Genomic DNA, 12,877 nt, shown 5'->3' with positions numbered 1-12,877 from the left:
ACCAGTAAACTTTAAGGAGTTTGGCAAGCTAGCAGTTGCACACAACTATTAAATATATGGGGCTGCCCTGGTGCCTCAGTGGTGAAGAATCCTGCTGCTAATGCAGGAGACACACGTTTGATCCCTGGGCCAGGAAGATCCCACATGCTGTGGAGCAATGAAGCCCGTGGGCCACAACTGTTGAACCTGTGCTCTAGACCCTGGGGGCCATAGCTACTGTGTCCATGGGCCACAACCACTGAAGCCTGCGTGCCCTAGAGCCTGTGCTCCGCAACGACAGAAGCCACCACAGTGAGAAGCCCATGCACTGCAATTAGGGAGTAGCTAGAGAAAAACTCACGCAGCAATGAAGACCCAGCATAGCCAATAAATAAATATTAAACAATTAAATACATAAACTATAATTAAATTATATTATAAACAAAGGTAATAGCTATTCAAATTTATCACTTCCTAGTTATTTTATTACTTTTCACTATCATCTGTGCTCTGGAGGTGGTATACATCTGTTGTACCCATACGAAGGAAATATTGTGTAATAATGTGTAACTTCACAGTCTCATCCCAGCTTTTCATTTTGCAACATCACGTTGGTGGCTTGCATCTACCATGGTGGAGGCAGTTATACCATAAAAATTGGCCAGTGTACAAATTAGGGCTTGAACTCTGCCCATGACCATACCCCCCGCCCCGTGCCCAGACTGGTTGTTAAACATTTACCAGTACCCCTGTGCTGACAGAGGCTTGACTAACTTGGTCAAGGTCACAAGGCTTGTGGTGGAGCCAAGATTCCAGAGACAGTTTACCGCTATGTTCTTCTACCTCTTAAAATATAATAGAGGTCCCTTAACAAGTTAATTGCAAGGAATAAAAGAGTTCAAGGAATGTTAATGGTTAAAGATTAAAAGAGACTTAAAGACTTATCACATGACCATGAGACACACATCTTACTTGGATTCTGATTAAAGTAAGCAAACTAAAAAATAATTTATGACATTTATGGGGTATTTGGAGATTTGAGTTCTTACTAGATATCTAATGATATTAATGAGTTTTCATTACTTTTTTTTTTGAGTTTTCATTACTTTTTAGGTATGAGAATACCATTATCTTTTAGAGCGCTGAATATTTCTGATGAAATGATACATTGTCTGAGATTGGCTTCAATAATAATAATACTGGAGGAAAAAGTGACAGGGTATAGAGATAAATGGTTCTCAAGATGTGCTTGCCTGAACAGTAGCATCAACAACACCTGGGAACTTGGAAAATCCTAACTCTGAGGTCCTACACCAGGCTACTGGATTAGAAATCCTGAGAGGAGAGCCCAGCAATCTGTGGTTTAACAAGCTCCTCAGGTGATTCTGATGCCCACTCATGTTTGAGAACCACTGGCTTAGATGAAACAAGACCCTCCATGAGTGCATAGCTGTTGAGGCTGAAGTGGAGGGATGGGGTGGGGTTACATGTATGCCTGAAATGTTCTATAATAACAAGGTTTAGAAATAGTCAAGCATATTGGATGAAGGAGGGTCGGTCACAGCCGGGTGGCTGCTGATGAAGAAGGAGAGAAATGGGTTCTCCTGGAAGAATCCAGGCCTCGTAGCTGCACAAGTCTCTCTTGTCTTTTGGATTAAAACTCCAGGTTAGCAGCCGCCTAAGCTACCGACTTTAATGGGCCCTCTTTCTCCTCCCCACCAACCCCCGACCCCAACTCCTTGTGTTTCTCTAATCAAACTGCCCCTTCATTTGAAGCCCTATGTTAATAGGGGTTGACTCTGGAACCTCAAGGCTCCTGCTGAAGCAGCTACCTTAATTTTCAACTTTCACCTAGAGCTGTGTGACTGCAAAATAGCCACCCACTAGACCTGCTTTATCAGCTACAGCAGCGACACAATTAATTAACTTTATGCAGCCTCTCGCCACACAAGCTGCTTAACTCCGAGCCCACTGTAGTTCTGGTTTACTTAGCAGATAGGGTCTAAGAGCCTGGAACTGTTTACCTCCCTCTGGAGGGGCTGTCCTGGGCAGATGAATTCATTAGTTGGTGTTTGCCGAGCGGCAGGAAACCGAAAAAAAGAAGCATTAGGTGAGTTTTTATTTTTACTTATTTTTTTTTTGTTTAAAAGATACTGAAAAGGGGAACTTTTGCCTTGGCCTGAATTCACATCCCAGCTATTTGGCTGCATCCTGTGGTCCTCAGTTTCCCTGCAACTAGGGAGTAGCTAGAGAAAAATCCACGTAGCAGTGAAGACCCAGAGTAGCCAATAAATAAATATTAAACAAATATATAAGCTATAATTAAATAAATTATATTAAAAACAAACCCCCGACCCCCACTATCCTGCCCTCTCTTCCTCCAGTCTGTTTTTTTTTTCTTTTCCTGTATCTCTCATTTCCCCTATTATCCCAACTGGAAAATTCTGAATTTTATCCCAGAGGATAGAAAGGGTCTGTCTGCCCCATTACATGGGATATGTAAGGATTTTTAGTCTTTTTGGTTTAAATACCAAAAGTTGGAAATCCTCTGCTTCCTCCTCCCACTCCATCTCCAAGAAACTGTCTTTTTTCCTCCCTTCTTTCCCCACTCCCCTTCCCTCCTCTTCCTTTTCTTTTAGAAACTGTCCTGTTGAGACTTTGTGAAGAAATAGCAAAGGTATCTTTTCTAGAAATTGTACTTCCTAAAACTCTGGAGAAGGGAGAAGAAAGGAAGTGCTCACTTTCTTATAGCGAAGGAGGGGAGGACAGAGTAGGGAAAAGAACATTCTGGTGAAGAACTCTGCCCCACCGTTTTCAAGAACAGGGTTTCTTACCTTTGCTTCATGCATCACCGTAGGTAAATTGCAGATTCTGGGGTCACAACTGGATCACAGTTCCTAAGTATGGGCTCTGGGAATCTGGTTTTGTTTTTCAGGTTTATTTTCTTTCTTTTGGCTGCAAGGTTTATAGCATCTTTGTTCTCTGATCAAGAATTGAACCTTCACCCTAACATGTATATTGTCATATGTGAAATAGATCGCCAGTCCAGGTTCGATGTCTGAGACAGGGCACTCAGGGCTGGTGCACTGGGATGACCCTTAAGGGATGGGATGGGGAGGGAGGTGGGAGGGGGGTTCAGGATTGGGGACACATGTACACCCATGGCAGATTCTTGTCGATGCATGGCAAAAACCACTACAAAATTTAAAGTAGTTAGCCTGCAATTAAATAAATTAACTAAAAAAAAAAAAAAAAAAGAATTGAACCTTCACCCTTGGCATTGAAAGCATAGAGTCATAACCACTGCACTGCCAGGAAATAACCCCTGGGAATCTGTATTTTTAACAAGCTCCTCAGGTCATTTGGATGCCCACTGAGGTTTGCGAACCACAGGTCCTGTGGGTGAAGCACAGGGTTATATTTATTGATTGTCTTCCAAATGTGACTTCCCTGCTGGCTCATACAGTAGAAAATCTGCCTGTAGTGCAGGACACTGGGTTTGGTCCCTGGGTTGGAAAGATCCTGGAGAAGGGAATGGCAACTCACTCGAGTATTCTTGTCTGGAGAATTCCATGGACATGTGAGCCTGGCAGGCTGTACCACATGGAGTTGCAAAGAGTCAGATAAGACTAGGAGACTAACACTTCTAATGCCAGCTACTGGGAAAGGGAGAGAAATAGCTTTGACTTTGGGTTTTGAGAGGTCAAAACTTTAAATTTAACAATACATGAACTGTGAAATTCCAGATGTTCAAGTTGGTTTTAGAAAAGGCAGAGGAACCACAGATCAAATTGCCAACATCCACTGGATCATTGAAAAAGGCAAGAGAGTTCCAGAAAAACATGTATTTCTGGTTTATTGACTATACCAAAGACTTTGACTGTGTGGATCACAATAAACTGTGGAAAATTCTGAAAGAGATAGGAATACCAGACCACCTGACCTGCCTCTTGAGAAACCTATGTGCAGGTCAGGAAGCAACAACTACAACTGGACATGGAACAACAGACTGGTTCCAAATAGGAAAAGGAGCACGTCAACGCTGTATATTGTCACCCTGCTTATTTAACTTATATGCAAAGTACATCATGAGAAACACTGGGCTGGAAGAAGCACAAACTGGAGTCAAGACGGCCAGGAGAAATATCAATAACCTCAGATATGCAGATGACACCACCCTCATGGCAGAAAGTGAAGAAGAACTAAAGAACCTCTTGATGAAAGTGAACGAGGAGAATGGAAAAAGTTGGCTTAAAGCTCAACATTCAGAAAACTAAGATCATGACATCTAGTCTCATCACTTCATGGCAAATAGATGGGGAAACAGTGGCTAACTTTATTTTTGGGGGCCCCCAAATCACTGCAGATGGTGACTGCGGCCATGAAACTAAAAGATGGCTGCTCCTTGGAAAGAAAGTTATGACCAACCTAGACAGCATATTAAGAAGCAGAGACATTACTTTGCCAACAAAGGTCCATCTAGTCAATGCTATGGTTTCCCCAGTAGTCATGTATGGATGTGAGAGTTGGACTATAAAAAAAGCTGAACGCCGAAGAATTGATGCCTTTGAACTGTGGTGTTGGAGAAAACTCTTGAGAGTCCCTTAGACTGCAAGGAGATCCAACCCATTCATCTTAAAGGAAATCAGTCCTGAATGTTCATTGAAAGCACTGATGTTGAAGCTGAAACTCCATTACTTTGACCTCCTGATGCAAAGAGCTGACTCATTTGAAAAGACCCTGATGCTGGGAAAGATTGAAGGCGAGAGGAGAAGGGGATGACAGAAGATGAGATGGTTGGATGACATCACCAACTCGATGGACATGAGTTTGAATAAACTCTGGGAGTTGGTGATGGACAGGGAACCCTGGCGTGCTGCAGTCCATGAGGTCGCGAAGAGTCGGACATGACCGAACAACTGTACTGAACTGAACTCTAAATATTCTTTTAGAGAAATGAGAACTCATTATTTTATATCAATGGTACTTATTGGGTGCTTGGTATATACCAGATGCTTTGTAATCCTCACCTCCTTCCCAAATCTATATTTTTGTTATAACCATTTTACAGGTGAGAAAACTGATGCTTGAAGAGGTTAAGTAAGGTTGCTTACCTCATACCAATAAAATGTGTATTTATATTCCTATATTTCTGGCTCAAAGCTGAGCTGTTACCACCCAGGTAGAGCCATGGTGAGAGTACTTTCCACACTGAAAACTGAAAGTGGTGACGTCACAGGTATGCTTCAGTCTTTGTAGACAATGGTTCATGATATTTGCCATCGTGGTCTCCTGGCATGCAGTAGCCTGTTTTTCACTTTGTAGGATGCTATCAAAGTTACAATCTGAGGCCTCTCTTGCCAAGTCCTCTGGGCAGGAGACCCCAGCCTTCCTCTCAGGAACTGGGAAACTGTGGATCTATTTTTAATTATTCAACAATAAAGATAAATCAGGAGTACTCTTTTATCTCCCCATCTCCTCCTCAGAGGTAACCTTTGAGACCAGTATTGGGTATTTCCTAGGAGACACTTCTTTATGCTTTTGCACATATGATATGTTTCATTTCCTTAATATACATGGGACAATATTTTACACATCAATCTTGCAATCACCCTTTTTCACAAAATGATTTATCTTAGACTTCTTTCTTTGTCTACCTTGTACTTGTTCCCCCCACCCCCTTGCATTTTTAACAGTAACCACTCACTGAGGAAGTTCAGTGATGGGAGGGGGAGCAAGAATATCCAGTAAAGCTAATTAAAGATTAAAAAACTAGTTACTTTGGAATTCAAATTTAGAAGTGCTTTTAAGATTGTGATTAAATATCTATAACATAAAATTTACCATTTTAACCATTTTTAGATTTACAGTTCAGTGACATTAAGTCCACTAACATTGTTGTACAATTATTACCACTGTCCATCTCCAGAAATCTTTGTTTTCCACTAAACTCTGTACCTGTGAAACACCAGCTCAACATTCCTTCCTCTTCAGCCCCTGGCAGCCCCTATTCTACTTACTGCCTGTGTGAATCTGACTACTCTACATGGCTCATATAAGTGGAATTATACAGTATTTGTCTCTTTGTCCAACTTATTGCACTTCGAATCGTGTCTTTGAGGTTCATCCGAGTTGTAGCATGTAATAGAGTTTCCTCCTTTTCGAAATCTGAATAATATAGTCCATCGTATGTATGTGCATTTGTTTACCTATCCATCTGTTAATGGACACTTGGGTGATTGTACCTTTTTGCTTTTGGGAATAATGCTGCCATGAACGTGGGGGTGCAGATATTTGAGTCCCTGCTTTAAATTCTTTTGGGAAAATAACCAGAAGTGGGATTGCTGGATCATATGATAAAGTTATGTTAACTCACTCTTTTTAAATACTCCACAACCTTCCACTGGGTACTTCATATGTTTATTGGCAGTTTAGGTTCTCTTTTCTGTGAATTGCCCATTCTCTGGTTTGATTTTTAGTGGGACTTTAAACAATAGTTATGTAATCCGGATCATCTTTATCTGTTGTATATATGGCAACTTAGACACATTTAAACATGTTTCCACATTATTTGGATCCAAGACTTTGTCCTTATCTCTTTGATTATTTAAGGAACATTATTGATAAGAGTTTTTATTGTTATAAAAATAAAAGGAGACAGGCAGCCATCTGTATGCAGCACAGGGCCTACTTCATCGTAGGTGTTCCATAAATATTTACCAAATGATAAAATGATATACTTTTGAACAGCCCGTGACTATGATCACTCAAATCCAGAAACTGAGCTAAATTCTTACTGATACATCACAGCACAGTTTTCCCTGAGTTTAACCTTGTTGACCAGTCTCAGAAAAAAAAGCCTAGTGCCTCTGAAATAGTAAATCAAGTTTCTGCTATTTGAAACGCACTCCAGGGAAACTGTATTGCCATGAGTTTTGTCAAAATGAGGCTAGTTCGTGATCAAATAACTCACAGACTAGAATAAAGAGTAGAAAAGGAACAGTGGTTCTTTTTTTTTTCAAACTTAATTTTTATTAATCTTTAATTAATTTTTAAAATTTGTTTTTAATTGAAGGATAATTGCTTTAGAGTATTGTGCTGGTTTCTCTCAAACATCAGCCATCAGTGTACCTACGTCCCCTCCCTCTTGAGCCTCTCTCCCACCTCCCGGTGGTTCTTAATCATGCCTGGTCTTCATCATAATCCTGCAAGGAAAACTTCATCACCCCATTTTTGACAGATGGGAAGGGCTCAGGATGGTGAAGTTACTTGCTGGAGGTCACACAGCTCATGGTAAAGAGCAGAGCTGGGAATTCATCCATGCCCCTTCAGTGGCAGGCCCTGAAATCTTCCTGACAGTTACCCTACCCTGTGTTCATGGTCCTCTAACACTGGATCCGAATTATTGAGAAGCACCGTGGCCAGAGGGTGGCTTTGCAGTGTATTGCCCTGGAAGGGGGGCAGGAGAGGAATCATGGTTTTGTTGGGTGTCCCGGATTGGATGCGGGGATGCAGGTTGGAGTGACTGCATGTCCTTAACCCTTTGTGGTTTACAGCTTAACTGGTAGAGCCCCTCCTCCTCCTGGGACTTCTTCCCTGAGGCCCTGCCAAATCCAGAGGCTGGAGGAGATTCCTAAAGCCAGCATGAAGGCTCCAGCTTAACATCCCTTGGGAATGGCTCTGCTTATCTCCTGGGGGATGCTGCCTCCTGACTGTAGCCCCCAGAGATCTCTGCATTTCCCAATTCTGACCATACTGGGAACTTTCAACCCATAACTTAACACGGACTTGAATTTATTCTTGTATTGGTCTCTTAACTTTGTTCCTTGTCACACAAGCAGACAAACAGTGATTCCTCTGGGATCAGAGACCTGCGTTATTTTTATTTTTCTTTTTATACAGCTCCCTTTAAATACAGCTCTAGAGCCAAATAGTGACTGATAAAGTATATTTTCAGTGAACCATTTCAGAGCCTCTGTAACCATACAGTCAGCTGAGAATAATTAGCATGAACAACTGTTCTCAGAGAGAAGAAAGATGTGGAGAATGCTTCAAATTGAATTTTATATTACTGGGAAGAAAGTTGTGTATCTGTTCTTAAATGCAATCAGAGCTTTAGGGGAAAAGCTCCACAGTATCAGCTATTATTTTCCCAGTTCTCATCCTGACTTCCCAGGTTTGTTTTTGTCCAGTTGCTAAGTCGTCTCTGAGTCTTTGTGACCCCATGGACTGCAGTTAAGTCACCTCTGACTCTTTGCTACCCCATAGACTGCAGCACACCAGGCTTCCTTGTCCTTCACTAGCTCCCAGAGTTTGCTCAAACTCATGTCTATGGAGTTAGTGTTGCTTTCTAACCGTCTCATCCTCTGTCGTCCCCTTCTCCTTTGGCTTCAATCTTTCCAAGATTCAGGTTTTTTTTTTTTTCCCCCCAATGAGTCAACTCTTCGCCTCAAGTGGCCAAAGTATTGGAACTTCAGCTTCAGCATCAGTCCTTCCAATGAATATTCAGGGTTAATTTCCTTCAGGACTGACTGATTTGATCTAACTTCCCAGGTTTCCCTTGTGGCTCAGCTGGTAAACAATCCGCCTGCAAGGCAGGAGACCTGAATGTGATCCCTGGGTTGGGAAAATCTCCTCGAGAAGGGATTGGCTACCCACTCCAGTATTCTGGCCTGGAGAATTCCATGGATGAGTCCATGGGGTTGCAAAGAGTTGGACACGACCAAGCGACTTTCACTTCAAACTTCACTTCAAACTTACCAGGTTTAGCTGTAGCTAATTCTCCAGAAATGTCTATTCTAGGGTCTGTGAAAATAGAGAGTACCCCAAGGGAACCCTGAGATGGTGGTGGTGGAGGTGGTCGCAGTGAAGATGCAGGGAAGGACCCGTATTTTATTTGGAGACCTGAAAGTTAATCTATCCTTTTTCTAAAATATTTATCAATAATTATTATTAATTTTTGATCATGCCATGCTGTTTGTGGGATCTTTATTCTCTCACCAGAGGTTAAACGCGGACCTTCAGCAGTGAAAACATGGAGTCCTAAAGACTGGACAACTAGGGAATTCCCATAATCTATCCTTTTGATGATATTTTTTTAAATTGAAGTATAATTGACATGTTCATTTCAGGTATTGTTGTTGTTCAGTTGCTGACTCTTTGTGACTCCATGGACAGTAGCATGCCAGACTCCTCTCTCCTTCATTCTCTCCTGGAGTTTGCTCAGATTTGTGTCCACTGAATCAGTGATGCTATCCAACCATCTCATCCTCTGCTGCTCCTTCTCCTTTTGCCCTCAATCTTTCCCAACATCAGGGACTTTCCCAGTGAGTTGGCTCTTCACATCACGTGGTCAAAGTATTGGGGCTTCAGCTTCCTTCTAATGAATATTCAGAGTTGATTTCCTTTAGGAATGGTTGGTTTGATCTTGTAGTTGAGGTTTCAGGTATGCAACAGTGATTCAATATTTTTGTAAATTATAAAATATTACACAACTGTAAATTACAGTTCAATATTTTTGTAAATTATAAAATATTACACAATTGTAAATTACACAATATTACTGACTGTATTTCCTGTGCTGTACATTGTGTCCCTGTGACTTACTTATTTTGTGACTGGTAGTTTGTACCTCTTAATCCCCTTCATCTATTTCACCCATCTTCCAGCCCCGCTTTGTGATTATAACTTAAAATAGCATTTGGAACTATGATCCAAATCCTATAGGGACTTTCTCTTTGCTGCAAGTTTGTAGATCATTTTTAAACACAAAAGAGCCAAGAAGCTCACTCTTCTGTCATGTGATCTGCCGGTGCCATCCTGAATCTCAGCCACATAGTTTTGTTGTGAGTTCTACTCACCCAGCTGCTCTCACCTTTGAACCTGTCCCCAGGTGATCTATTGATACCTGTTTTGGTTATAGAAGTTCTCACTGTAAGAAACAGTGCATCCTGATAATGGAATCCTCTCCTCTCCTTGCTTCACTAAAAGTTTTTAACAACCCAACACCCAGAAGACCCTCCACTGGTGGTGTACACAGAACTCAAAGGCCCAGTGAAGAGTCATAATTAGTGTGAATAGGAGCCTTTGACAACTGTGGAAGGAAGGAACGAAGACTAGTCTTATTGCCCTTGGCAACCAAAATACCTGACTCCATCTGGTACTTCCCTCTCAGGTGTGGAAGGCTCTTTGTTCTCACTTCCCAGGTAAGACCAGATGTGTCTATAACAGGGGGTCCCAAATTGTGGTCATCAGCAGTCTGTGTGTGGAGAGAGGTTGCTGGTTTCACTTAAGGAAACCAGGAAAGACTGGTTCCCCTGTCATTGAAAATCTTTGTCCTCAGGAGGTGCTCAAAAGCTTGAGATTTGCACAGAGGTCTTTCTGAAGCAGCAAGGTTTGTGAGCAGACTTACTCCCTGGCCATGATGAGCATCAATCAGTAACATCATGAAGGGTTTGTGCTGCCCAATGTGGGAGCTCAATGTGGCTATCAACTTTTAAATGAGTTCAAGAGAAATAAAATTCATCATTCAGACTCTCAGTGGTGGTCAAGTGACTAAGACTCTGCACTCCCAATGCAAGGGGCCTGGGTGTGATCCCCAGTTGGGCAAATAGATCCCACATCTGTAAGTAGAAGACCACACATGCCACAACTAAGACCCAGTGCAGCTAAATACACAAAATAAGTTTTAAAACTTATTTTAGTTGCATTAGCTATGATGTTTTACATGCATTAGCTATGATGTTTTACATGCTCAGTAGCCTGTGTGACTGGTGGCTTCTGACCAAACATTTCTGTCACTTTAGAACGTTCTATTGGACGGCATCACTCAAAGGCATACCACTTACAGAGGCCACTTTACTGGTCCCAAGCAGTGGTTTAAGTGCACAGTTTCTGAGGGACCCGAGTGAGGCTAGAGTGAGGATATAAGGGTCAAAATCAAGGTGTATGCAGAGCATAGGTGTGGTCATTGGAGTGAAAATGATACTTTCAATAAACATTTATTTCTTAAATATAGTACTTGATTCAATGTCACTCAAACGAGCATTAGAAATCTTGGTACTTGTGGAAGACACCAGATCTGTCATTTTCACACACCTAACCTGTTAGTTGAAGCAGGAAATAAATCAGACTAAACTGTGATAAGCTGAAAAGTGAACAATCACAAAGAGTCACTACAATCTTCAGACAGGGGAATGCAGGACGACTTGCAGAGTAGGGGACATGCAAGCAAAATTTGATGAGTGATAGAAAGCTTGGCAAATAGGTAAGGAGAATGTTTCAAACAGAAGGAACTGCACAAACCTGGAGAACTGTAAGAAGTTAGCTGGCAGAGCAATGTGAAGGGGGAGAAAGGAGAGAAGCAGGTCCAGTCACCACATTTTTGGCTCCTGTGTAAAATGAAGGCTTCCCAGGTGGCTCATTGGTAAAGAATCCGCCTGCCAATGCAGGACACACAAGATGTGGGTTTGAAACCTGGGTCAGGAAGATTCCCCGGAGAAGGAAGTGGCAACCCATTCCAGTATCCTTGTCTAGAAAATCCCATGGACAGAAGAGCTTGGCGGGCTACAGTCCATGAAGCTGCAAAGAGTCGGACATGAATGAGCATAGCATAGGACATGCAAGGTGCAAAAGGCAAATGCAGGGCTCTCGTTCAAAAATTCTTCAGAATTTCAAGACAGCAACAGCTGAGCCCCATAATGGGGCCCCATGCAGAAGCACAGCTCAGGAGCCCAGGAGGCCATGCTGATAGCAGGAAAGGAAGTTAAAGGGAAAGACAGGACTACACCGTCAAGGACTGCTGGGTCAGCCTGTGGTGTTTGGACTGTGTCCTCAAGGCAGCTGAGAGCCTTAAGAGACTTTTAAGTGGGGCTGGGGCAAGATCAGGCTTGAGCACTGAAGGGCTTGGCAGGAAGGCTGGTTAAGAAGCCACTGAAATGGCCTGGGGAGAGAGAGGGCGAGGATGGGAGAAGTAACAGTGGACAGACAGGAGATGAGATTCAGTGAACTTGCTAACAAGACCTCAGGCTTGAAGCCTCGTTCGCTGTGGTCCCGGCCGGTCCATCTTCCGCTGCGACCCTGTGTCCCTCTTTCTTTGCAGGCTCCCAGGCTTTGGGTTTCCGTGGGTGCTCCCGGAGCCAAAGGCTGAGGATGGAGGAAGGTGGGAGGTGCTGGTGTCATACCCCAAGTCGCTCACCAAGCCCCCTTTTGTGCCCCACTCCCCTGTTTGCCACATGAAGTGGACATTCCCTTGCCCCAGCTCTGGGGAGAACCAATGCACCCGCCCCCCTCTCCACTCCAGTCCCAGACACCCCGCCTTTAGTAGAAACTCAGTCAGCATTGTTTCCTTACGGCCTCCTTGGGATTTGCATTTCCTGACTTGGGGTGTTTGTGACATTCCAGGGGCCATTATCAGAAGGTTTCACTCTTTCTTTCCTGAGGGAATCAGGTCTTGTTCTTTTTCCGTGGAGTTGGAGGTGGGGGTGAGGGAGCCAGTGTGGACAGGGCGTCCATCCCCAGCAAAGAGCAAGCGGTGCAGCCACATGGCCCAGCACGGAGGGAATGAAAAATGAGCCCCTCCAGTGGCCTCCGGACTGCAGACAACATGGAAGGAAGCCGGTGTGTATTCACTGCCAGGCGGTGTGTGCCAGGGCTCCTCTACTTTCATAGGCTGTCTCTTCTCATCCTCATGACAATGCCTGAAGGTGAGCGCAGGGGCCCTCCTTTTGCACATGAACATCCAGCGGTCATGGGCAGGCTGTGGATTAGAACTGTGGTCTTCATGTGGTTGGGGGCCCACCCCCAACCCCTCTCTGGCTTCTACTTGACAGACAGGAAAACCAAACAGAGGAGGCACCAACGGTGAGCCAGTCCTGGGTAAAGTGTGGGGAAACTGTTT

The 12,877-nt window shown here is 43.3% G+C and overlaps 1 long non-coding RNA gene across 1 annotated transcript; it reads left to right on the top strand.

The window, feature by feature from the left end:
• The first annotated feature begins 1,975 nt into the window (after positions 1–1,975).
• Positions 1,976–4,216, top strand: LOC136158388 (uncharacterized). The gene is made up of 2 exons (XR_010661337.1): positions 1,976–2,089; positions 3,726–4,216. It is a non-coding gene; the product is annotated as an uncharacterized lncRNA (long non-coding RNA).
• The last annotated feature ends 8,661 nt before the right edge of the window (positions 4,217–12,877 follow it).

The sequence above is a fragment of the Muntiacus reevesi genome, chromosome 2 (assembly GCF_963930625.1).
Source record: "Muntiacus reevesi chromosome 2, mMunRee1.1, whole genome shotgun sequence".
NCBI classification, from domain to species: domain Eukaryota; kingdom Metazoa; phylum Chordata; class Mammalia; order Artiodactyla; family Cervidae; genus Muntiacus; species Muntiacus reevesi.
Note: the sequence above shows the minus strand (reverse complement) of the source record. Positions and strands in the feature narration are given on the sequence as shown.